This window comes from Ranitomeya imitator, chromosome 9 (assembly GCF_032444005.1).
Source record: "Ranitomeya imitator isolate aRanImi1 chromosome 9, aRanImi1.pri, whole genome shotgun sequence".
Classification (NCBI taxonomy): domain Eukaryota; kingdom Metazoa; phylum Chordata; class Amphibia; order Anura; family Dendrobatidae; genus Ranitomeya; species Ranitomeya imitator.
In genome coordinates this window covers 34,648,987-34,674,556 of record NC_091290.1, presented here as the reverse complement: position 1 = coordinate 34,674,556, position 25,570 = coordinate 34,648,987, and the positions used below count along the sequence as shown (strand labels likewise).

The 25,570-nt window shown below is 43.7% G+C and overlaps 1 protein-coding gene across 2 annotated transcripts in view; it reads right to left on the bottom strand.

Moving 5' to 3' along the window:
- SPTBN2 (spectrin beta, non-erythrocytic 2) overlaps nucleotides 1-25,570 on the bottom strand; it is a 151,616-nt gene that overhangs the window by 42,653 nt on the left and 83,393 nt on the right. The gene's annotated exons all lie outside the window — the stretch shown is intronic.

Here is a 25,570-nt window from a genome sequence, read left to right as displayed (position 1 = left end):
GCGTATTAGGACACCTGCTATGGAGGTACCACATCACACTGAGAATTTACCATCTATGTGATTTTAGGAGAGTGTTTCACACTATGTAATACTTGACTTGATAGTATATTCCAGGATTGCGCTCATCAGTTACCAATATTTAATTTCTTCATCTTGGGAATACCTATTCTTCTATTGATTGTTTACACCGTATAGTCTATATTTGGTTCACCTTTTTGTCATTTTTGTAGCTTTTGTTGATTAACTCTGTTTATTGGACACAGTGGGGTCTTCACGCAGGCAGTGCTCAAGATTGGGCAGCACCTGTCCAGAGATGCAGGTTTGGACTGGAGCGAACCGCACCAGGAGGGCTGAAGGCACCAGCTCGTGGTTTCCAAATCACCATCACTAGCCCACCGCACAACCCCACCAGGTGAGCGATATACTGGAGAGGAACGTATAGAGAATCTGTAACAATACGGAGACGCCATCCTGTTTGTATGGAGTCCAGCAGAGGACAAGGCAAAGATGCCAAGGTGACGCCTGGGGGGGGGGGGGGCACATTATACTTTTTATTTTTCTACCGGGAGACATGTATTTTTCGACCAATTTTACCTCCAGATTTCATGTGCATTTTTTTTTTTTTTTTTAAAGAATGGAGGAGATTAGGCAAAATCGTATTCACTCTGTTGCTGTTGTAGGCAGGCCATACAGATATCATATAGCACAGGCATGCTCTTATTCATATGGATGCAGTTTCTGATACGGGGTAACAAGTATGGGGGTGCCCTGACTTTCCACGTACAGCAGATGTTGAGGGTTTTGATAGGAGGAGAGAGGCTATTGGCGGTGTCTGTCAGGAGAGGTTTATTCCATACTTCTCATTGAGAACACATGCACATTCAACCGAGACCAACGTGCACGTGTAGGAGCGTCTGGTTGACAGCTAACTGTAGGTCAAACTATGTCTTGACTGACGGCCATCTCTTCCAAATTCCCCAGACACAGGAATGTAGACTTGGTTGAACACTCCTGTGCCTTCTATGAGAGAGCCCTTGTCAGACTTATTGGGAAGCAGCATATCTACGTAAAGCAGGAGAATCAGACAATTCAATTCCACCCTCCTGATCCTTATGTCCCCCGACATCTGTTGGGCGACAGTTTGGAGGTCTCCATACACATTTGGGTTGCCAAGATAAATATGTAGACTCCAAGTCTGGCATATGTTCAGTGACTCAGTGGTTAGCACAGTTGCTTTGCAGCTCTGGGGTCTTGGGTTCATAATCCCACCAAGGACAACATATGCAAGGAGTTTGCATGCTCTCCCGGTTTGCGTGGGTTTCCTCCAGGTTCTCCAGTTTCCTCCCACACTCCAAAGACATACTGATAGGAAATCTAGGTTAATATAATGGTGAGTGAAGAGATTATATGTTTCCAAGAAACCTCCACCCAACCAAAGTGCACAATAAAAACCAAACATTTTTTTCTCGGATTTTCCTTGGGAAGCCATAGTCCGGGTGAGAGAGAAACAACGTGCGCTGTGTTGGGCGAGTAAATTGCCTTTGGACGGCAGAGTTCCTGAAGAAGGTGCAGCGTGTACTTTACCAGTGGTACAAACTAAAGTCAGCCTCTTTCCAATGGAAATACAACAGCCTTCAGGGCAAAAATGCTTTTCAAATTTGGGGGTGACATCTTGGTCACAACACGTCTTGTACCCTGAACCTAAATACACATGGCTATTAATATGATTTAACGACTAGTCATGTGTAACCTCCCCCTGGAAGAAGTCAAATCTAATTGCATCAGCTACGCTACACCAAAAACCAGAAATACAGGTTCCATGGAGAAAATCACATGTCTCGTTTCACAGGGAGCGGTCACGGGGGGAGGAGAACGGGACGAGAAGAAGACGACTTGTTAGGTAATGCTGTTTATAGTGGCGACGAGGAGAAAAATCAACTAATAATCAAAGATGACATCAGACAAAGCTTGGTACACCCAGCACAAATATGGTGGTGCATAGAGGAGTATGTACGATAGGTATGGTAATTAGAGGTGGATGATGGACGGTGACATAAGTCTACTGGCGTATACAGACAGGAAAGCAACTACAACCAAAGTGACTGGGGAAACAGGGAATCGAAGCGTTACAATAATAAAAACTCAGCGTGACAACACATTGCAGGACGGGATCGCGCATGGACTGCGGCTTTATGATTTTCTATTTATTATGCCTTGCTTATGTAGCGCCATTAGTTCTTCATAACTTTTCATTATCATCACTGTCCCCAATGGGGCTCACAATCTAGATTCCCTATCAGTATGTCTTTGGAATGTGGGAGGAAACCGGAGAACCCGGAGGAAACCCACGCAAACACGGAGAGAACATACAAACTCTTTGCAGATGTTGTCCTTGGTGGGATTTGAACCCTGCTGCAAAGCAACAGTGCTAACCACTGAGCCACCGCGCTGTCCGATTTTTTTTTTACCATTCTATGGCAGGCCTTTATGCAATTTCTTTAGGAGCAGCAGTTGTAAAAAATGGCACCATGAAATTACAGGAAAGAGATCCGGTTTATAGGAACATTGAAAAAAAAAAAAAAAAAAAAAAGTACTCGTCAGCTAATAAAACCTTACAGCTGCTACTATAATTTACACATCTCTATTTAACCTGTGAGACTTGACCTCAGTGACCTTGAAGGGTGGAGGGTCCAAAAATGACACTCGTTTGCCTATAATAAATGGTGTCATCAACGTATGATCGGTGGAGGACGGACCACCATACATGCTGCCATACCGGGCATACTTCTCAACCGTATGCAAGAGAACTGTTCGTTCTGTAATATTTAATCAATTTGTTTTTTATTATAAGGTTTATATTCATAAATAAACATCTTAACTTTTCTAACATTTAGCTACATTAACACTCCTTTCTACTAGTGGACTATATTCCTGTATGCCCGAAAATGTGTAGCAGGTCAGACATGTGGCCCCCCGGGCAGTCACTATTGACGAGCTTTGTACATTTATAAGTGGCACTTTAGCTACAGAAATGTCTGTGAATGAGAATCTGATCTTTACGTCTCAACGTTGTGTTCAGCCCGTAGGCTTGTGGATGTTAAGAATTAACAAGTTCAGGAATACTCGCTCTCCCCCGCTCCAGCCGCCGATGACCGTTTACAGGCTGCAGCGGTCACATCAGGACCACAGCGCACATGACCGCTGCAACCAATCACTAGACTCAGTGAAAACACTAATAATAAATAAATAAAGAAGCAATAAAAATGCAGTAATCGGAAAAAGATTGCTACTGCATATTTTAGTGTGAGCCTCTGAAGACAATCTGCTGCATTTACGACATTTTACGGATTTGGTGCAGCAGTGTGGCCGTCAATCACAGTTGACATTTGCGCCAAGGTGCAGGAGATACTGTCCCACATGTTTCTTCTGGGTCCCAGAACTGAAGATATACAAATTAAAGACCATAAGGGGCAGATATTGGCCTAGACTGTCACAATCCATCATCGCCATGACCAGGTCAGAAGCAATACCCACCACATAACACTATGCCTCCCACGCTCTACTTCAGTAATAGCGAGTGATATTAGTCGTTCCATCATTTATCCAATTGCACACGATCAGAAAACATTCTGCATAGTGGGGAGGGGAACATAATCGGCCCGGAGGTGTTTGTACAAAGTATAGGAATGTGCTTGCATGTACGAAATGTCAAGAAAACATGTTACACATACCGCAAAGAAAAAGCAAGATAACGGTGTCATACAATATTAATACATGTATGAAATATTTCACATTGGACAGACGTGAGAAAAATATCCTGCAGACTTCTCACGCCCTGGGGAAACCCCCCAAAAATAAGCAAAAACACTCCCCCGGGTGACCATTGAGCAGAAACTAAGCACCGGTGAATCTCATAAACAGCCCAACACCATGTCACATCTCCAGGAACAAATAAGAAGAACACTCCACATTGTAGAAATCAGAAATCTGAACTCTCCCTTTCGGAGAATGTCCAGAGACATTTCTATCCAGATAATGAAGCTGCGCCTTATCATACAGATTTAGACATTGCTCTATCTATATGACATGTATAGTTTGCAGCTTATACAATTATCTAGAAGATATAGATGAAATATACAAGCGTTCTGCGGTCCTGAAAGACGCGCCACGTGTCAGTCTCCGCGAGCGTCTACGCATATCCATCCGCTATGCTGTACCACCTGGCAGCTGCGGTTTTGATGCTGCATATATACGCAGCGTCAAAACCGCAGCAATTCCTGATCTTGCGCACGTACTGTTAAGCTGTAGAATATTAAGCATAAAAAAAAAAAAAAATTATCCATGAAATAACCCTTCAGGATAAGATGATCACACCATCCTGGTACATTAGGAATAGGACAAAAACTTCTATATCCGGATAGATGAATGGTCTTGTGGTAGGTTTTGTTCCACACATAGGAGTGGATACACTACAGAAAAGCTTCTTTACACCCCCTTTTTTTGGATTCACTCCTGACTTCGGCTCAAAAACTGCATGCAAGTAAAAACCTCAATCTTACTGTACTCAGTTTTGTTTTCTTCCCTCCATGTGATTACCAAAGGCATAACCATTTATTTTACACAGCTGTATTATATATATTTTTAAAATAACATTGTATTATGTTTATTTTAAATATGATTTTTTATTCTCTATGAATAAGTCAGGTGTAGTAAAGCAAAATAAAATATTTTATTTTTTTAGTGTTATAATGTTCTTTTTTCATTTTATGAGCTGTGTGCGCGTAATAAAATATATATATTTATTACACACACACACCACATTAAGACACTAAAAATATATTTATTTCATTTCTTTTGATTTAAATATATGGGGAGCTGGTGGATGGAACGAGACCTTATATCTCAGATGTAGTCAATTGGATTCAGGATAGTCTATAGCATCAATGCCTTCATCTTGCAGGAACTGCTGACTCACTCGACCCACATGAGGTCTGGCATTGTCCTGCATTAGGAGGAACCCAGGCCAACCGCACCAGCATATGGTCTCACAAGGGGTCTGAGGATCTCATCTCGGTACCTAATGGCAGTCAGGCTACCTCTGGCGAGCACATGGAGGGCTGTGCGGCCCTCCAAAGAAATGCCACCCCACACCATTACTGACCCAATGCCAAACCGGTCATGCTGAAGGATGTTGCAGGCAGCAAATCGCTCTCCACGGCGTCTCCAGACTCTGTCACGTCTGTCACTTGTGCTCAGTGTGAACCTGCTTTCATCTGTGAAGAGCACAGGGCGCCAGTGGCGACTTTGACAGTCCTGGCGTTCTGTGGCAAATGCCAAGCGTCCTGCACGGTGTTTGGCTGTAAGCTCAACATTCACTTGTGGATGTCAAGCCCTCAGACCACCCTCTCGGAGTCTGTTTCTGACAGTTTGAGCAGATACATGGATGTTAGTGGCCTGCTGGAGGTCATTTTGCAAGGCTCTGGCACAGCTCCTCCTGTTCCTCCTTGCACAAAGGAGGAGGCAGCGGTCCTGCTGCTGGGTTGTTGCCCTCCTATGGCCCCCTCCACGTTCCTAGTATCTCCTCCATGCTCTGGAAACTGTGCGGACAGACACAGCTACCCTTCTTGCCACAGCTCGCATTGATGTACCATCCTGAATGAGCTGCACTACCTGAGCAATTTCTGTGGATTGTAGACACCGCCTCATGCTACTGTACTGTACCTATAGGGGTGAGATCAATTACAAAATGCAAAAGTGACCAAAACAGTCAAAAAGGATGAGAACAGAGACATGGTATTTATAGGTGTGGTTCAGCATGGGGTGACCACAGACCATTTCTCTGTTATCATCCTTTGGGCCCAAATCTTTTCCGACAATTGGGATTTCACTAAGAACGCTGCACCATTTGGCTTTTACAGGTTTTCCCTGCACATTCACCAGTAACATGGTCTGTGGTCATAAATCAGTTGAGAGGAGCTCAGAAAAAAACAGAAATGTTCCAACCCTCCCCAGAGGTCATTAGCGAGCTCTCGGACGGATTCTCTGTGAACACGTTCTGTTGCCAGCTACAGCGCAACCCAGGGGCTATAGAAGGCAAACTATGCAAAAAATGTTTGAAATAAAACCCAATTGAAAAAAAATAATTGTTAGCACCCATTACACGCATTAAAAAACAAGTGTCCTGAAAAGTGGACAACCCTTAAGTCCCAGGGTTTCTACCATGCTGCATAGTAGTCCGATACTGTGACTATTCTCACCTATTACTTTATAGACCAGTACAGCTCCACCTGCTCAACAACAAAGTATCCGTGAACATTGTTTTCCCATGTTTGCACCAATACGAGAATCAGAAAACCTCCAGCACAGAGGCGGTGTAACCACAGCATCCATACACCCCGGTGAGAGGCATGCCGAGATCTGCACAGGCAGGTTACACGCATTCCCATGTTCAGGCATCAGACGAGAAATTACATTGGTCTTATTTTAACTGGGACGGCATAGCCATCAATTTAACACATTTTTCCCTCAAGTGCGTGTCAAGGCAGAAACCTATTTTCCCTATAGCAAAAGGCACAGGATACGCCCAGAGAGCAGCAGTAAGCTACGCCGAAATCTGCAATTCAAATCAGTGGAGTAGTTCCATTGATAGGACTCCGAAAACAAGAGCACAAAAGTGCAGCAGCTCCGCAGCCAAACAGGACTCAAAAAGATGGAAAAATGGTAAAGAAACGACTGTTTGGAGAGCTTTTCATTTTTTTTCCCACCCCATACACTGTTTTGTTAAAACCTTGCCCAAAAGTACATTAAGATTTCACCAGCAACGTAGGAAGTAAAGTCATAGTTGTGGTTTGACTCTGCAGTTATTACCACCACTCTGCAAAAAAAAATTTGACATAAAATTCAAGCAAATTATCTAATTTACTGAATAAGCTATGCAAAAAAACCCACAAGAAATCCTGAACGTGTGCACACAGCCTGAGTATTTGGTGTGGATTTTTTGCAAATAAAACAGTGCCAGCAAAGCAGATGAGTTTTTAACCCCTTTACCCCCAAGGGTGGTTTGCACGTTATGGACCGGGCCAATTTTTACAATTCTGACCACTGTCCCTTTATGAGGTTATAACTCTGGAACGCTTCAACGGATCCCAGTGAATCTGACATTGTTTTCTAGTGACATATTGTACTTCATGACAATGGTAAAAATTCTTTGATAGTACCTGCGTTTATTTGTGAAAAAAAATGGAAATTTGGCGAAAATTATGAAAATGTCGCAATTTTCCAACTTTGAATTTTTATGCAATTAAATCACAGAGATATGTCACACAAAATACTTAATAAGTAACATTTCCCACATGTCTACTTTACATCAGCACAATTTTGGAAACAAAATTTTTTTTTGTTAGGGAGTTATAAGGGTTAAAAGTTGACCAGCAATTTCCCATTTTTACAACACCATTTTTTTTTTTAGGGACCACATCTCATTTGAAGTCATTTTGAGGGGTCTATATGATAGAAAATACCCAAGTGTGACACCATTCTAAAAACTACACCCCTCAAGATGCTCAAAACCACATTCAAGAAGTTTATTAACCCTTCTGGTGCTTAACAGGAATTTTTTGAATGTTTAAATAAAAATGAACATTCAACTTTTTTTCACAAAAAATTTAATTCAGCTCCAATTTTTTTTATTTTACCAAGGGTAACAGGAGAAAAGGGACCTCAAACATTGTTGTACAATTTGTCCTGAGTACGCCAATACCCCACATGTGGGGGTAAACCACTGTTTGGGCGCATGGCACAGCTTGGAAGCGAAGGAGCGCCATTTGACTTTTCAATGCAAAATTGACTGGAATTGAGATGGGACGCCATGTTTCGTTTGGAGAGCCCCTGATGTGCCTAAACATTGAAACCCCCCACAAGTGACACGATTTTGGAAAGTAGACCCCCTAAGGAACTTATCTAGAGGTGTGGTGAGCACTTTGACCCACCAAGTGCTTCACAGAAGTTTATAATGTAGAACCGTAAAAATAAAAAAAATCATATTTTTTCACAAAAACTATCTTTTCGCCCCCAATTTTTTATTTTTCCAAGGGTAAGAGAAGAAATTGGACCCCAAAAGTTGTTGTACAATTTGTCCTGAGTACGCTTATACCCCAAATGTGGGGGTAAACCACTGTTTGGGCGGATGGGAGAGCTCGGAAAGGAAGGAGCGCCGTTTGACTTTTCAATGCAAAATTTACAGGAATTGAGATGAGACGCCATGTTGCGTTTGCAGAGCCCCTAATGTACCTAAATAGTAGAAACCCCTCACAAGTGACACCATTTTGGAAAGTAGACCCCCTATGGAACATATCTAGATGTGTGGTGAGTGCTTTGACCCACCAAGGGCTTCACAGAAGTTTATAATGGAGAGCCGTAAAAATAAAACAAAATTTTTCCCACAAAAATTATTTTTTAGCCCCCAGTTTTGTATTTTCCCGACGGTAACAGGAGAAATTGGACCCCAAAATTTGTTGTCCAATTTGTCCTGAGTGCGCCGATACCCCATATGTGGGGGGAAACCAATGTTTGGGCGCATGGGAGGGCTCGGAAGGGAAGGAGTGCCATTTGAATGCAGACTTAGATGGAATGGTCTGCAGGTGTCACATTGCGTTTGCAGAGCCCCTAATGTACCTAAACAGTAGAAACCCCCCACAAGACACCATTTTGGAAAGACCCCCTAAGGAACTCATCTAGATGTGTTGTGAGAGCTTTGAACCCCCAAGTGTTTCACTACAGTTTATAACGCAGAGCCGTAAAAATAAAAAAATCTTTTTTTTCCCCACAAAAATTATTTTTTAGCCCCCAGTTTTGTATTTTCCCAAGGGTAACAGGAGAAATTGGACCCAAACAGTTGTTGTCCTATTTGTCCTGAGTACGCTGATACCCCATATGTTGGGGTAAACCCCTGTTTGGGCACACGGGCGAGCTCAGAAGGGAAGAAGCACTGTTTTACTTTTTCAACGCAGAATTGGCTGGAATTGAGATCGGACGCCATGTCGCTTTTGGAGAGCCCCTGATGTGCCTAAATAGTGGAAACCCCCCAATTATAACTGAAACCCTAATCCAAACACACCCCTAACCCTAATCCCAACAGTAACCCTAACCACACCTCTAACCCAGACACACCCCTAACCCTAATCCCAACCCCATTCCCAACTGTAAATGTAATCTAAACCCTAACTAACTGTAGCCCCAACCCTAACCCTAATGGGAAAATGGAAATAAATACATTTTTTTAATTTTTCCCTAACTAAGGGGGTGATGAAGGGGGGTTTGATTTACTTTTATAGCGGGTTTTTTAGCGGATTTTTATGATTGGCAGCCGTCACACACTGAAAGACGCTTTTTATTGCAAAAAATATTTTTTGCGTTACCACATTTTGAGAGCTATAATTTTTCCATATTTTGGTCCACAGAGTCATGTGAGGTCTTGTTTTTTGTGGGACGAGTTGACGTTTTTATTGGTAACATTTTCGGGCACGTGACATTTTTTGATCGCTTTTTATTACGATTTTTGTGAGACAGAATGACCAAAAAACAGCTATTCATGAATTTCTTTTGGGGGAGGCGTTTATACCGTTCCGCGTTTGGTAAAATTGATAAAGCAGTTTTATTCTTCGGGTCAGTACGATTACAGCGACACCTCATTTATATCATTTTTTTATGTTTTGGCGCTTTTATACGATAAAAACTATTTTATAGAAAAAATAATTATTTTGGCATCGCTTTATTATCAGGACTATAACTTTTTTATTTTTTTGCTGATGATGCTGTATGGCGGCTCGTTTTTTGCGGGACAAGATGACGCTTTCAGCGGTACCATGGTTATTTATATCTGTCCTTTTGATCGCGTGTTATTCCACTTTTTGTTCGGGGGTATGATAAAGCGTCGTTTTTTGCCTCGTTTTTTCTTTTTTTCTTACGGTGTTTACTGGGTTAACTAGTGGGCCAGTTTTATAGGTCGGGCCGTTACGGACGCGGCGATACTAAATATGTGTACTTTTATTGTTTTTTTTATTTAGATAAAGAAATGTATTTATGGGAATATTATATATTTTTTTTTCATTATTTAGGAATATTTTTTTTTATTTATTTTTTTACACATTTGGAATTTTTTTTTTTTTCACTTTGTCCCGGGGGGGGGGGGAGGGGGGGGGGTGGACATCACAGATCAGTGATCTGACAGTTTGCACAGCACTCTGTCAGATCACTGATCTGACATGCAGCACTGCAGGCTTCACAGTGCCTGCTCTGAGCAGGCTCTGTGAAGCCACCTCCCTCCCTGCAGGACCCGGATCCGCGGCCATCTTGAGTCCGGGCCTGGAGCAAGCAGGGAGGGAGGTGAGACCCTCGCAGCAACGCGATCACATCGCGTTGCTGCGGGGGGCTCAGGGAAGCCCGCAGGGAGCCCCCTCCATGCGCGGTGCTTCCCTGCACATCGCGATCATCTTTGATCGCAGTGTGCCAGGGGTTAATGTGCCGGGGGCGGTCCGTGACCGCTCCTGGCACATAGTGCCAGATATCAGCTGCGATAGGCAGCTGACACCCGGCCGCGCTCCCCCCGTGAGCGCCGCCGATCGCGCTGGACGTACTATCCCGTCCGTGGTCATGGGGGCCCACCCCACCTCGACGGGATAGTACGTCCGATGTCAGAAAGGGGTTAACAATTTCAACCGCATGATTTTTTTTTTTTTTTTTTTTAATTGGAGGCGGAATTTATATGGCTTTATTGTAATTTTAACCTAACCGGGATTTGTCAGCAGTTTTTTTTGCGACCTAATCTGAGAGCAGCATGATGTTGGGCCAGAGACCTTGAGTCTCGCAATGTGTCACTTACTGGGCTGCTTGCTGTAGTTTTGATTAAAAAAAAAAAAATAGTGTTTTATCAACATGAGATTATCACTAGGGGACTAGTAAACCTGCTGCTAGGTAGTCAAACCTCACCCCAACCACAGATTGGCAGCTTTCTGTGTACACTGTGCATAGGCAGAAAGCTGTTGTCATCACAGGAAGCTGCCAAACAGTGGTGTGTGGGCGGGGTTATACAGGGCACAGCACTCAAGCTCTGCTAGATCTACAACAGAAAAACAGGGATTAATAAAACAAGAAACTCAATAAGTGACATTGCTGGAATTGGGGGTCTCAGCTCCTACATTATGCTGCTCTCAGATGGGGGTAGCAAAAATCTGCTGACCGATACTTTTTAATACCAAATGTATTTGGGGCTAAAATAACTTTCGCAATTAGGCTTCATTAAAAAGTTTGCAAGCACATTCATTCTCTGCAAAAATAAAAATTTAAAAAAAAAAAAAAAAAAAAAAAAAAAAATCGACTGATCTCATCTACAGTTATAAATCAGGTGAGCAGAGCTCAAAAAAGACAGATAAAAGAATCTTTCCCATGGACAGTCAGACTTGTATTGTAAAAAACGACTTCCCATTCTCACAAACCAGTGTGATCTAGCGAGCTGGAATTTCAGCCATAAGTGAAAAGATGACCGACGCGGCGCTGGAAAGACGACGGTGATCGGTAAGCATTTAATTGCACTCATACAGTATCGTCACCACGCCATGGCTATCTGATAGCAGTCCTGTGGCGATCCAAGCTCAGGTCAGTAGAACCGTGGGAGATCCGGGCATTATATCTGCATTACAGCTGTTGGGAAATTGATCCAAATATGCTTGATTTACCAACCTAGGAGGAGGCGCAAAAAGCAGGTCTAACAGGCACCTATTCACATTACATCACCGACAGACCCAGCCAAAAAAAGCAGGATCTGCTGACATTAATGTATTCTTACCATTTTACTAACCAAGCCGACTTTAGGAGCGCAGTATGGATGTCGGCAGCGAACAAACTCAGTCTGTAGGGAAGTAGAAGGGGAATGCTGCCTCTAATGAAAGTGCGGAGTCTTTATTTGCCAATCCTGATCCTTGGACGATACATTTCACCTGCTTGTAGACGTTCATGTTGGATTGTGCCCTTATTAAAAGCTTAGTGGCATTTTAAAGATTAGAACTGAAAATACACCATTGTTTGCTTTCTATTATGTGCACAGATCCATGTGTACGCACTGGTCGTCTGCCAGGGGCGTCCTGGAATACAGGCCGTGCCAAAGTCACCAACCCTACAGAACGGTGAAATATCGGATCCGCGAGATGGAACAATGCAGGAAGGTCAGACGTATGTCTAGAAGCCATAAGCTTGTGATGGGCCGATGTACGAAAGTGACTAGTGCCGCCATGATTGAGAATTCTGCCATCACACAGCAGGGATAAGAGGTTACTCCTTTACCATGCTGGAATTAGTGATAAAAGACATTTGGGACTTCACTTTTTAGGCAACATCTGACTAAATTAGTAAACTCTTAAGAGACGTTTTCATTACTGGGGATTATCTGAGCAAAGACCCTTAAAGTCTCATATTTGGAGCTTCAACACCAGAGGTGCACAACGTGCCTCCTGGGGTCCACATGCTTTGCTGGCGCCCATCCTCCCCAGAAATAGAGGATTCTGTATGAATGTGGCTCTCTAGATTATTATCGGGGATACGAAACACTTGGCATTTTTCTATAATTCTTACACCCTACAATGGAGAGATCGGGGCTTTGGCACAGCCACCTTGACTACTTTTCTCTAGGATGCCAAATGAGCAGGGGGCTCCTATTCTCTGGATAATTAGAAGATCCAAAAAAAAAAAAAAAAAAAAAAAAAAAGAGACCTCCAACCTCAAATATTGGTAGCAAAATAAAATCAAATACCAAGGCAACATATTATCCCAAGAAGCAAATCTTACACCTGAAATAAATCCAAGAAAAAGCGAATCCTCTTAATGGAGTCCCATTAGGTGCCATGTGACGCTCTGTATTGTAGCGAGACAGTGCCGTTTTTAGAGTAACAGGTGCAGTACTTCGGGAGGTCTTGCCTAGCAGCCATACAGTACAATCGATAAAACAAAGGCTTTTCTGTATTTCGCCCGTCGCCCTTATTTAGGAGACGCCACCATGCAGGTTTACAGTCAACAAAGCACGAGGTTACGGACAGATGTCTTTTATGGCAACCTCCTAAGGCAACCAAATATAAAGTACATAGTTTATAACTCATGTACCGTGATAATAATCTTCATACGCAGAACAAAAAGCCGCTATCGACTGGACATGTATATTATATGGCCCTAATAAATATAGTCCTTCAGGAGAGCGCGTCACGGGGAACCTCCATAAAAGGGAGGTCTACCCATCTCATGGGTACAACCACATCCGAATATGCAGGGAAATGTCACCTCCCCATCCAACCTTGTACTCTGATAGTAGAACAAGGGAAAGAGATTGAAAACGGCGTGTTATTCTTTCATTAGTCCAATGTGCCAGAAAAATAAAAGTTATAGATAAATGTATTGTAAGGCAACGATCACGCACTGCAGAATGAAATGAGGATTTTCATATGGATTTTACCGTGACAATTGCCAATGGTCAACCTGTATTGAAGCGAGTCTTCGTTGCAATGATATTGATTGGTTGGTCATCAATATTGAATTGGTGGTGGGGGTCTTAAGGTACCGTCACACTTAGCGACGCTGCAGCGATACCGACAACGATCCGGATCGCTGCAGCGTCGCTGTTTGGTCGCTGGAGAGCTGTCACACAGACCGCTCTCCAGCGACCAACGATGCCGGTAACCAGGGTAAACATCAGGTAACTAAGCGCAGGGCCGCGCTTAGTAACCCGATGTTTACCCTGGATACCATGCTAAAAGTAAAAAAAACAAACAAACACTAGATACTTACCTACCGCTGTCTGTCCTCCAGCGCTGCGCTCTGCTTCTCTGCTCTCCTCCTGTACTGTCTGTGAGCCGGAAAGCAGAGCGGTGACGTCACCGCTCTGCTTTCCGGCTCACAGCCAGTACAGGAGGAGTGCAGAGCACAGCGCTGGAGGACAGACGGCTGTAGGTAAGTATCTAGTGTTTGTTTTTTTTTACTTTTAGGATGGTATCCAGGGTAAACATCGGGTTACTAAGCGCGGCCCTGCGCTTAGTTACCCGATGTTTACCCTGGTTACCAGTGAAGACATCGCTGAATCGGTGTCACACACGCCGATCCAGCGATGTCTCCAGGGAGATCCAGCGACGAAATAAAGTTCTGGACTTTGTTCAGCGACCAACGATCTCCCAGCAGGGGCCTGATCGTTGGTCGCTGTCACACAGAACAATTTCATTAACGATATCATTGCTACGTCACAAATAGCAACGATATCGTTAACAATATCGTTATGTGTGAAGGTACCTTTTATTTCGTCGCTGGACTCCCCGTAGACATCGCTGAATCGGCGTGTGTGACACCGATTCAGCGATGTCTTCACTGGTAACCAGGGTAAACATCGGGTAACTAAGCGCAGGGCCGCGCTTAGTAACCCGATGCTTACCCTGGTTACCATCGTAAAAAAAACAAACAGTACATACTTAAGGTACCGTCACACTTAGCGACGCTGCAGCGATACCGACAACGATCCGGATCGCTGCAGCGTCGCTGTTTGGTCGCTGGAGAGCTGTCACACAGACCGCTCTCCAGCGACCAACGATCCCGAGGTCCCCGGTAACCAGGGTAAACATCGGGTAACTAAGCGCAGGGCCGCGCTTAGTTACCCGCTGTTTACCCTGGTTACCAGCGTAAAAAAACAAACAGTACATACTTACATTCAGCTGTCTGTCCCTTGCCGTCTGGTTCCTGCACTGACTGCTGGCCGCAAAGTGAAAGTGAAAGCACAGCACAGCGGTGAGTCACACAGCGGTGACTCACCGCTGTGGCTGTGCTCTGCTTTCACTACGGCCAGCAGTCAAGGCAGGAACCAGACGGCAAGGGACAGACAGCTGAATGTAAGTATGTACTGTTTGTTTTTTTACGCTGGTAACCAGGGTAAACAGCGGGTTACTAAGCGCGGCCCTGCGCTTAGTTACCCGATGTTTACCCTGGTTACCAGTGAAGACATCGCTGAATCGGTGTCACACACGCCGATTCAGCGATGTCTGCGGGGAGTCCAGCGACGAAATAAAGTTCTGGACTTTCTTCCCCGACCAGCGATCTCCCAGCAGGGGCCTGATCGCTGCTGCCTGTCACACTGGACGATATCGCTAGCGAGGACGCTGCAACGTCACGGATCGCTAGCGATATCGTCTAGTGTGACAGTACCTTTAGGTACCTTCACACATAACGATATTGTTAACGATATCGTTGCTTTTTGTGACGTAGCAACGATATCGTTAATAAAATCGTTATGTGTGACAGCGACCAACGATCAGGCCCCTGCTGGGAGATCGTTGGTCGCTGAGGAAAGTCCAGAACTTTATTTCGTCGCTGGACTCCCTGGAGACATCGCTGGATCGGCGTGTGTGACACCGATCCAGCGATGTCTTCACTGGTAACCAGGGTAAACATCGGGTAACTAAGCGCAGGGCCGCGCTTAGTAACCCGATGTTTACCCTGGTTACCATGCTAAAAGTAAAAAAAAAAAAAACACTACATACTTACCTACCGCTGTCTGTCCTCCAGCGCTGCGCTCTGCACTCCTCCTGTACTGTCTGTGAGCCGGAAAGCAGAGCGGTGACGTCACCGCTCTGCTTTCCGGCTCCCAGACAGTACAGGAGGAGAGCAGAGAAGCAGAGCGCAGCGCTGGAGGACAGACGGCTGTAGGTAAGTATCTAGTGTTTGTTTTTTTTTACTTTTAGCATGGTAACCAGGGTAAACATCGGGTTACTAAGCGCGGCCCTGCGCTTAGTTACCCGATGTTTACCCTGGTTACCAGCATCGTTGGTCGCTGGAGAGCGGTCTGTGTGACAGCTCTCCAGCGACCAAACAGCGATGCTGCAGCGATCCGGATCGTTGTCGGTATCGCTGCAGCGTCGCTAAGTGTGACGGTACCTTTACACCCGTCGCCCTCACAAATCAGCTCTATGCAAATGAACAGGAGCTGACCTGCGGTGCTCCTTTCAGTACATTCAGCCACTGCAGGAGCAGGTTACAGCTGATCGGTGGGGGTGTCAGGTGTCGGACCACCACCGATCGGATATTGACGACCTACTCAATGAAGCAAACTGTAGGCAAAAAAATATGGTGCTATACAAGCATAATAATTGAATGGGTTTGCTCGTTGGAGTCTTTTTTATTAGGGGCGGGAGAAGGGAACAAAAAAGAATTTTTAAATCATGGCTTGTTACAGGGGAAAGGAAAAAAATAAATAAAATAAATAAACATACTACCCAAGCCCATTACCTCACTACGGGGAGGGTAACACTCCAATAATTTTTGCACTTTTGCATATTTTTATTTATGTCATCATTGCCACTTTTATAAATAAAGGCATATTTTAATTATTCTCGAGCCTACATACTATCTGGTGGTCCTTTGTTCCGTATTGCTTTGGTTTAAATTTTCAACCTGAATAGGTGCACACAAGATATGGCTGGCTCAGAGATGATGACCGCACGCTGCCTCCCCTCACCCCAACGCACGTGTATACACGCCCCCAGGAAGAAGCTACAACAAAACGCGCGTCGGGGTGAGGAGAGGCAGCATGCGGTCATCATCTTTAGGCCAGCCGCACTTTCTACATTTAAGTAATATGTACCTTTCTAAATCCTTACAATGCTGGCTACCTGTTTAATATGGCGTATGATCTATGTTATCAACTATATATAAAAGTGTGTATTACGGTGGGGTTTAAATAGTAAAAGTACGGGTAAAAAAATACAACCGCACAACAACCCAGCTGTCATGGGTCAGGTATTAGTGAGCGGAGTCGGTGATGTCGGCTGAGCCGCCATGTCTCCTGACACATATAAACCTACATGTTCAGCTCATCTCAACATTCATATTTATTTCAATAGAGACCGGGGAATGAGCGGCCACCAGACGCTGACGGAAAGGATCATACTTTGTAAGCGTACAGCCATGGGCAACACTAAATGTGAATTAAAATGAAAAAAAAAAAAAAAAGTTTCCATGCAGTAAAAGACAAACACCAACCACGATGATAAATCCTATAACGTAACGATACAATCATTAAACCACTTTTGTATTAGACCATTGTATTTTGTGTTTGTTGACCCAGTCGGTGCCAAGCCGAGGAGGTTCTCACCTTCCCTGCGGAACAGCCGTTATGGCAATCCTTCCATTGTAGATACAAGTATGTATAACTACAGACCAGACTCCAGTATTACCCAGTAACAGATGGAAGGGGAACACCTAACAGTATATACATACACTAAACATTTTTTAAAACCAATTAACATTTCAAAAGGTTCTAAAATGTATTATATTAATGTATTATATTGCCGCACGTGCATGACTAGCAGGTACCAGGTATCCATCAGTGGTGATAGCATAGGCCACGCATATTTAGTGACATTTACAACAGGCTCCTAATAGAAGGGTCTTACTGACCATTTGGTAAAATCTAACATTCTACTGTGAATACACGTGCCCCAAACCTCTGTGTTGGGTTGCTGCAGATTCCATATCTATAGGGGAGGCCAATTTACGTGTCAGTGTTACCCATAACATGCAGTCGATCTTCTGCAAGAAGAATGGACCCTAAGAATGTATAAAGCCCTTTATCCTCAGTGCCTGGTTTCCACTATAACCCCCAAATAGTCACATAACATAGGCACCGCTTACCCCTAGATGTGATCACGTTTGATGAATTAACAGGCAAATTGTTAAGTCAAAACCAGAATTGAATCCAACAGGAAGTGCAAGCCTTTCCTTATATTTCCTTTTCCGGCTTTGGCAAAAAATAAATGAAAAAAAAAAAGTGGTGTTGCTTTTCACTTTTTTTTTTTTTTTTTTTTTTTTTTAACCAAAAAAGATGTAGTCACGTATGAAGATGAAGATAATGACTACCACAGCACAAGGTGGTGCCTGCTGTCCTAGCGGTTTCCAAAAGCCAATAGGGAGCAATGGGGAGGACGAATGCCTGCCGAACATACATTTTGCCTGCACAATGGTGAATGCATACTGTGCCAAGCAAGTTATCCCCAATCCATAGGATAGTGGATACCGTTCCGAATTCTGGCGGTCCGATCGCTCTGCTGGTTTATCTTAGAGCCCCGCTCAGGATCAGTGGGGTCCCAGGTAAGACCTCCTGCATGCAGCAAGTTATCCCATATCGTATGCATGGAGGATAAAGTATAAAGCTTGGCACAAGACACAAGTATGCATTGCCCTCATGAGTATAATAGATTCAAAGGTGGACAAAGTCAAAAGAAATTGAAGAACAGAAAAATCATTTTTGGGAACGATTTGCAATTTTGAAACTCTGAAAAGTTACAGGCAAACAATTTCCACGGCACAGCAAAGGGCCACAGGATGCACGGAGGCTTTAGGTAATGGGGTCAAAGTGATAGAAATGTACGTCAGCAAAATATAATTTACAGTGTAATGAATTGTAAACCTTTACGTTCAGGATTGTTAATATGTTCCTGTGTGAAGTGATCTACAACATAAGAGAAAACCGCAGGATGCGCCGGCACAGAACGTATACATAAGTGTGCGCTCCGGCAATTACATAATTATAGGCAATCACTCCGAGATCCAGGACCCTGTGGCACTGAACAAATAATCTCTCCTGTTCATACCTGGTGATAGTAAAAAGACGACACAGGGTGTGGAAGAAAGGGAGGGCCGGGAGACGGAATAATAAAAAGTCACCTTTTATCCATTGCCAGCATGGCTAGTGATGATTCCCTGGAGACATAACAAATGTTCAAGACTAAACACATAGAAAATGGAGAGAGGGGGTTCAATGCAGTGTATGCCGGTATATCATGGCAGAACTGCTGTGTCTATGGGACTATGCCGCGATACCAGATAAATATCCATGTAAACCTGACACACTCATGGCTATAGGAAATAGACAGCAGTCGGAGACTCGGTGCTGGACCTGGGAGAAAAGCAGGTTTTGTTTTGTTTTTTTAAACAAACTGCATTTAGGGGAACCTGGGGTTTCCAAGATCAGATTTAAAGAGACTTTCCAAAACTAGAAAATTCACGCAGTTTACTTATAAAAAAGCATGAGCTTTGCTCACCTTACCAGGGTCCACCATCGAGTCTCCACCACTGCTCCTGGTGTGTCTGTTACTGTCTGCAGCACTGATGTCACCTCCATGGCGCTGCAGCTGATCAGTGAGCATAGCAGCTTTCCCCATGTCGATGTAAAGAGCCGCTAAGCTCACTGATTGGCTGCAATGCTGGCAACATGACGTCATCATTGCAGAAAATAGACACAGTGCATTAACAGGCTCAGCGCTGGACCCTGGGAGGGTGAACAAAGCAAAATTTGCATTAAAAAAAATTAAAAAAAAAAAAACAAAACACACCATTTGCAGTTCGGGAATATGGGTTTTCCAAAAAATAAAAAAAAAAATAAAAAAAAAATCAGAAAATCCTGATTAATGGGGGTTTTCTAGTCAAATGATAGAAAGAGGTGATTACTATGGTGGGTCATCAATATTAGATTGGTGAGAGTCCAACAATCAATACCCCCACCAATCAGTTACTAGTTCTGATGGCACTCGGATGTAAACATTAAATATAGCTGCACAGCTACATTTAATGTATAGCAGCCACTGCCAAAAACTGCACAGTAGCTAATGGAGAAGAATAGGAACTGTTCTGCAGTGCCTTGCAGCAGCTGCTATACATTTGTTGGAGCAGAAAAGGAGCTGTTCTGCAGCATCCAGCAGCGGCAGTTACTCATTGAATGAAGCGGAATAGAAACTGTTCTGCAGTGCCCGGCAGCGGCTGCTACATATTTAATGAAGCAGAATGGTAGATGTTGGCCAATACCAGGCAGCACCTGCTACACACTGAATGGAGCTGTACACTGTTTATATAAAGCCTCCACTAGAGCTCATTACAGATGATCGGTGGCGGTGCCAGGTGTTGAACCCCCACCAATCTGATATCGAAGACCTATCCTAAGGATGCATTATCCTTATATGCCTGGAGAAATGTATGACGTTCATCCACAGATGTTTCTGTGAAAGAAACAAAAGCACAAGATTTAGAACTGGTCTGCAACAAGCAGTGAGAATAGGAAACAAAATCCTCGTCAGCACTAAAGTCTGAGATGTAAGAAGTTACGGGGGACGTCCATACACCTTACAATGCTCCTCAACAGACAGCTATTCCTCCAGACCCCATCATGAACAGTTTGGCCAGGTATCATCTGTTGGAGGGAAAAAGTTGAGTGTTTGCAATCTTGCTGTCATGTGTATGGGGGTCCATGGCTGCCCCCCCAGTATCTCCTGCAGCTGCTCGAGAACAGGTAGGAGTTGTGATCTACAAATGTATAGGTTCTGGAATATGTGAGATAACACGCAGGAAGGTCACGCTTTCCATTAGATGTATGGGGGCGGAGGAGATGACAGCAGCAGGACTGCTTTGTACCAGTACATGGAGCGAAATGCTTTGTGCTTCATTGATTTTTACCACCACCGTGCATGTGAGGGTTTCCAGGCGCACTTCAAAGGCCTGGATCACACACAGTGACCATTATGGTGCCCTTTTATCTGTGCTGCCAGCTTTCATACAATTGCCAGAAACCAAGTGGCGTTCCTCAACAATACTCACAATCCATACAAGACAGTGCAGCACGCAGAAGCCATCCGCATAGACGCTCCTGGGCCCGAATGCAAGAATCTACAGCAGTCCTCATCTTTACTATGCCATTTATGATACTGGTGTCTTCTTATGTGGCCGGACCCTTGATCGTGTGTGACGGCTCCCTGCGTTGTCCAATTTCACTGCACGGCCAGGCATGAGGCCTGCACATCACGACAGTCTCTAGTCCGCCCCTCCGATCCAACCGATATCAGTGGGTCCTAGTGACTTCAGCACCATTTATTAAAGAGTAACCGTCGTTTAATTTTTAATTCATAAATCAATAGTTTATATGATGATAAGAAACTTTGTAATATGGCTTATAAGAGAGATCTGCTTCATTTCCCTCCAGGACGGATCCTTCACTCTCAATTCATGGGTCAAATCTGTGTTCTGTGGAAATAGATTTTCCACATTAAGGAGATAGAAGATGGCAGTTGGTGCTTTTAAAATTCTATGAAGGGAAGAGCTAGAAGCCGACACAGACATTCTGCTGAAGTGAGCGTTACAGTTCTCCATAGAAGTTTATGAGCACCAACAGTCACGGCATATCTCGGCCATCATCTGTGTGTCGTAGACAGTTACACAGTTTGGCCTACAAAGTCTTCTCCGATACTGCAAGAAAGGGGCGGACATCACTGGTGCAACCCGTGCGACCGCACAGGGGCCTAAGAGGTAAGGCTTTTCTGTCCATGTCCGCCAGTGATGCAAGACAGGACAAGAATGAAGACGGAGGTCATGTTCCCACTTAGCGTAAATAGTGCTTTATTTCCAAAAATTGGCTGTGTTTAACTGTCCAAACAAGTGGATGAAAACGACAGTACATTTAAAGGGAATCTGTCAGCAGGTTTTAGTTATGGAATCTGAAAGCAAAATAATGTAGGGGCAGAGAGCCTGCTTCCAGCGATGTGTCACTTACTGATCTGTTGCGCCAGTTTTGATTAAAAAAAAAAAAAAAAAATCACCATTTTCTCTGCTGCAGATCTAGCAGAGCTCAGACTGCTGAGTTGTGTATATCTCTGCCCACACCACTGATTGGTAGCTGCCTGCGTACTGTGCATAGACAGCAAGCTGCCAGTCAGTGATGGGGACAGGGTTATAGAGATTAACTGGACTTCCTGGCACAAGACACCTGGTCCTGCAGTGATAATCTACTGCTGATAAAACACTCAATTAAAATTACAGCAAGCTGGTGAGGAAGTGACAACCCTGATATCAGGCTCTCTGACCCTACACTATGCTGCTCTCGGTATAGATAGCAAAAATCTCCTGTTCTTTGGAGAATACAAGGGCCAAAACTAATATTAAACTAATATTATAGCGCCATTTATTCCATGGTGCTTTACATGTGAGGAGGGGTATACATATTAACGTAAAAATCTTAATCAATACAAAAATATAAAAAAAGTATTGCACTCGCAAGAAAGTAAGAGAAACTAAAGACAAATAGTCAAGAACGTCCTAAAATAAAAAAGGAAAAAAATAGCAGAAATGACTTCCTGTGTTTCCTTGAGGGTAGGGGAATGAAGGAACAAACACACAGACCTGACCAATCCCCTGCATGTGATCTCTTCAATTGTCCAAATAATCATTTTGAAATCCCCAGTGGGGTCAGGCTTCCAGGACCGACTGCCATTTTTTTTAGGGAGAATTGAGGTATGTAACTTTAATGGGTTAAAGGTGCAAGTACAATGAACGTTCAAAAGTCAATTTTGCTATAGAACCACCCATCTCCACCACTACAGGAAATGAGGAATGTCCAGTTTTGGATATCCAACTTTTGCAGCTTGTAGGAAACAATCCTAGGTGTCAGGAATGACACTTGCTCTACTCCATGAAATACAAACTTGTAACTCCAGCCTGCAAGAAAAGTTACATGTTCCTCTGCACAATATAAAACCATCTATATCTATATAGACTATGATCCTAAATTTACATTTTCTTTTACAAGCAGCATGCTCAATTCATCACACCTTTAGGAATCCCACATAAACAGGAGGAGAAGATACAAACTCCTTGGTGGGATTTGAACCAAGGACCCCTGAGCTGCAAAGCAACAGTGCTAACCCCTGAGCCACCATGCAGACCCACTTATACTCATACACACTCCATAGGGAGAGGACAACAACAGGTTTCTGCCTATCACCTATAAAAAGGGGCATATCTGGTTTTGTGGAGGAGAAGCAGGTCACCTCCATACCCACCAAATTGTTGGGTGGTCTTGCCGAAATCAGGCTGTTTTGAAGATGATATTCCTACTAATGTGCATGGCCATAACTAATCCAGCTTTATTCAGAAAATAATGGAAGCTACAACGCTCATTTTCACCCCTATAACGCCCTCTTTTATATATTAACCAACCATTGAGTAATAGGTATGACCTTCACAATGAAGACGACACCAGGTGTCCGGGTTCGGTTTACACAAAGTCATTGTCTTTTTATTTACATTCCAAACAATGGCAGCGCACAGGTCCGTAAAATCAGCAATTACAGAGCGCCAGCTATTGTCCTACATCATATAAACTAGTGGGAGCAACAAAACACAAACCTGGTAGTAACAGGCGACATTAGCTGAGCGATCAAAAACAAGAAAACTCATTATGTGGGTTCAGAGAAAACATTAAAGGGGAGTTTCCTACCTATAAAAATTGGGCTGAAATCATCAGCAAGTCTTAAATGAGAGATCTTAATATATCCCTATCCCTTTCGGTACTCCGATCAGCCAGAGACAACTTGGTAATATATCCCTATCCTGTTCAGTACTCAGATCAGCCAGAGAAAACCTGGTAATATATCCCTATCCTGTTCAGTACTCCGATCAGCCAGAGAGAACTTAATATATCCCTATCCCGTCCAGTACTCCGATCAGCCAGAGAACCTGGTAATATATCCCTATCCTGTCCAGTACTCAGATCACCCAGAGAGAACCTGGTAATATATCCCTATCCTGCCCAGTACTCCGATCAGCCAGAGAGAACCTGGTAATATATCCCTATCCTGCCCAGTACTCCGATCAGCCAGAGAGAACCTGGTAATATATCCCTATCCTGCCCAGTACTCCGATCAGCCAGTGAGAACCTGGTAATATATCCCTATCCTGCCCGGTACTCCGATCAGCCAGAGACAACTTGGTAATATATCCCTATCCTGCCCGGTACTCCGATCAGCCAGAGAGAACCTGGTAATATATCCCTATCCTGCCCAGTACTCCGATCAGCCAGACAGAACCTGGTAATATATCCCTATCCTGCCCAGTAACATAGTAACATAGTAACATAGTTAGTAAGGCCGAAAAAAGACATTTGTCCATCCAGTTCAGCCTATATTCCATCATAATAAATACCCAGATCTACGTCCTTCTACAGAACCTAATAATTGTATGATACAATATTGTTCTGCTCCAGGAAGACATCCAGGCCTCTCTTGAACCCCTCGACTGAGTTCGCCATCACCACCTCCTCAGGCAAGCAATTCCAGATTCTCACTGCCCTAACAGTAAAGAATCCTCTTCTATGTTGGTGGAAAAACCTTCTCTCCTCCAGACGCAAAGAATGCCCCCTTGTGCCCGTCACCTTCCTTGGTATAAACAGATCCTCAGCGAGATATTTGTATTGTCCCCTTATATACTTATACATGGTTATTAGATCGCCCCTCAGTCGTCTTTTTTCTAGACTAAATAATCCTAATTTCGCTAATCTATCTGGGTATTGTAGTTCTCCCATCCCCTTTATTAATTTTGTTGCCCTCCTTTGTACTCTCTCTAGTTCCATTATATCCTTCCTGAGCACCGGTGCCCAAAACTGGACACAGTACTCCATGTGCGGTCTAACTAGGGATTTGTACAGAGGCAGTATAATGCTCTCATCATGTGTATCCAGACCTCTTTTAATGCACCCCATGATCCTGTTTGCCTTGGCAGCTGCTGCCTGGCACTGGCTGCTCCAGGTAAGTTTATCATTAACTAGGATCCCCAAGTCCTTCTCCCTGTCAGATTTACCCAGTGGTTTCCCGTTCAGTGTGTAATGGTGACATTGATTCCTTCTTCCCATGTGTATAACCTTACATTTATCATTGTTAAACCTCATCTGCCACCTTTCAGCCCAAGTTTCCAACTTATCCAGATCCATCTGTAGCAGAATACTATCTTCTCTTGTATTAACTGCTTTACATAGTTTTGTATCATCTGCAAATATCGATATTTTACTGTGTAAACCTTTTACCAGATCATTAATGAATATGTTGAAGAGAACAGGTCCCAATACTGACCCCTGCGGTACCCCACTGGTCACAGCGACCCAGTTAGAGACTATACCATTTATAACCACCCTCTGCTTTCTATCACTAAGCCAGTTACTAACCCATTTACACACATTTTCCCCCAGACCAAGCATTCTCATTTTGTGTACCAACCTCTTGTGCGGCACGGTATCAAACGCTTTGGAAAAATCGAGATATACCACGTCCAATGACTCACCGTGGTCCAGTCTATAGCTTACCTCTTCATAAAAACTGATTAGATTGGTTTGACAGGAGCGATTTCTCATAAACCCATGCTGATATGGAGTTAAACAGTTATTCTCATTGAGATAATCCAGAATAACATCCCTCAGAAACCCTTCAAATATTTTACCAACAATAGAGGTTAGACTTACTGGCCTATAATTTCCAGGTTCACTTTTAGAGCCCTTTTTGAATATTGGCACCACATTTGCTATGCGCCAGTCCTGCGGAACAGACCCTGTCGCTATAGAGTCACTAAAAATAAGAAATAATGGTTTATCTATTACATTACTTAGTTCTCTTAGTACTCGTGGGTGTATGCCATCCGGACCCGGAGATTTATCTATTTTAATCTTATTTAGCCGGTTTCGCAC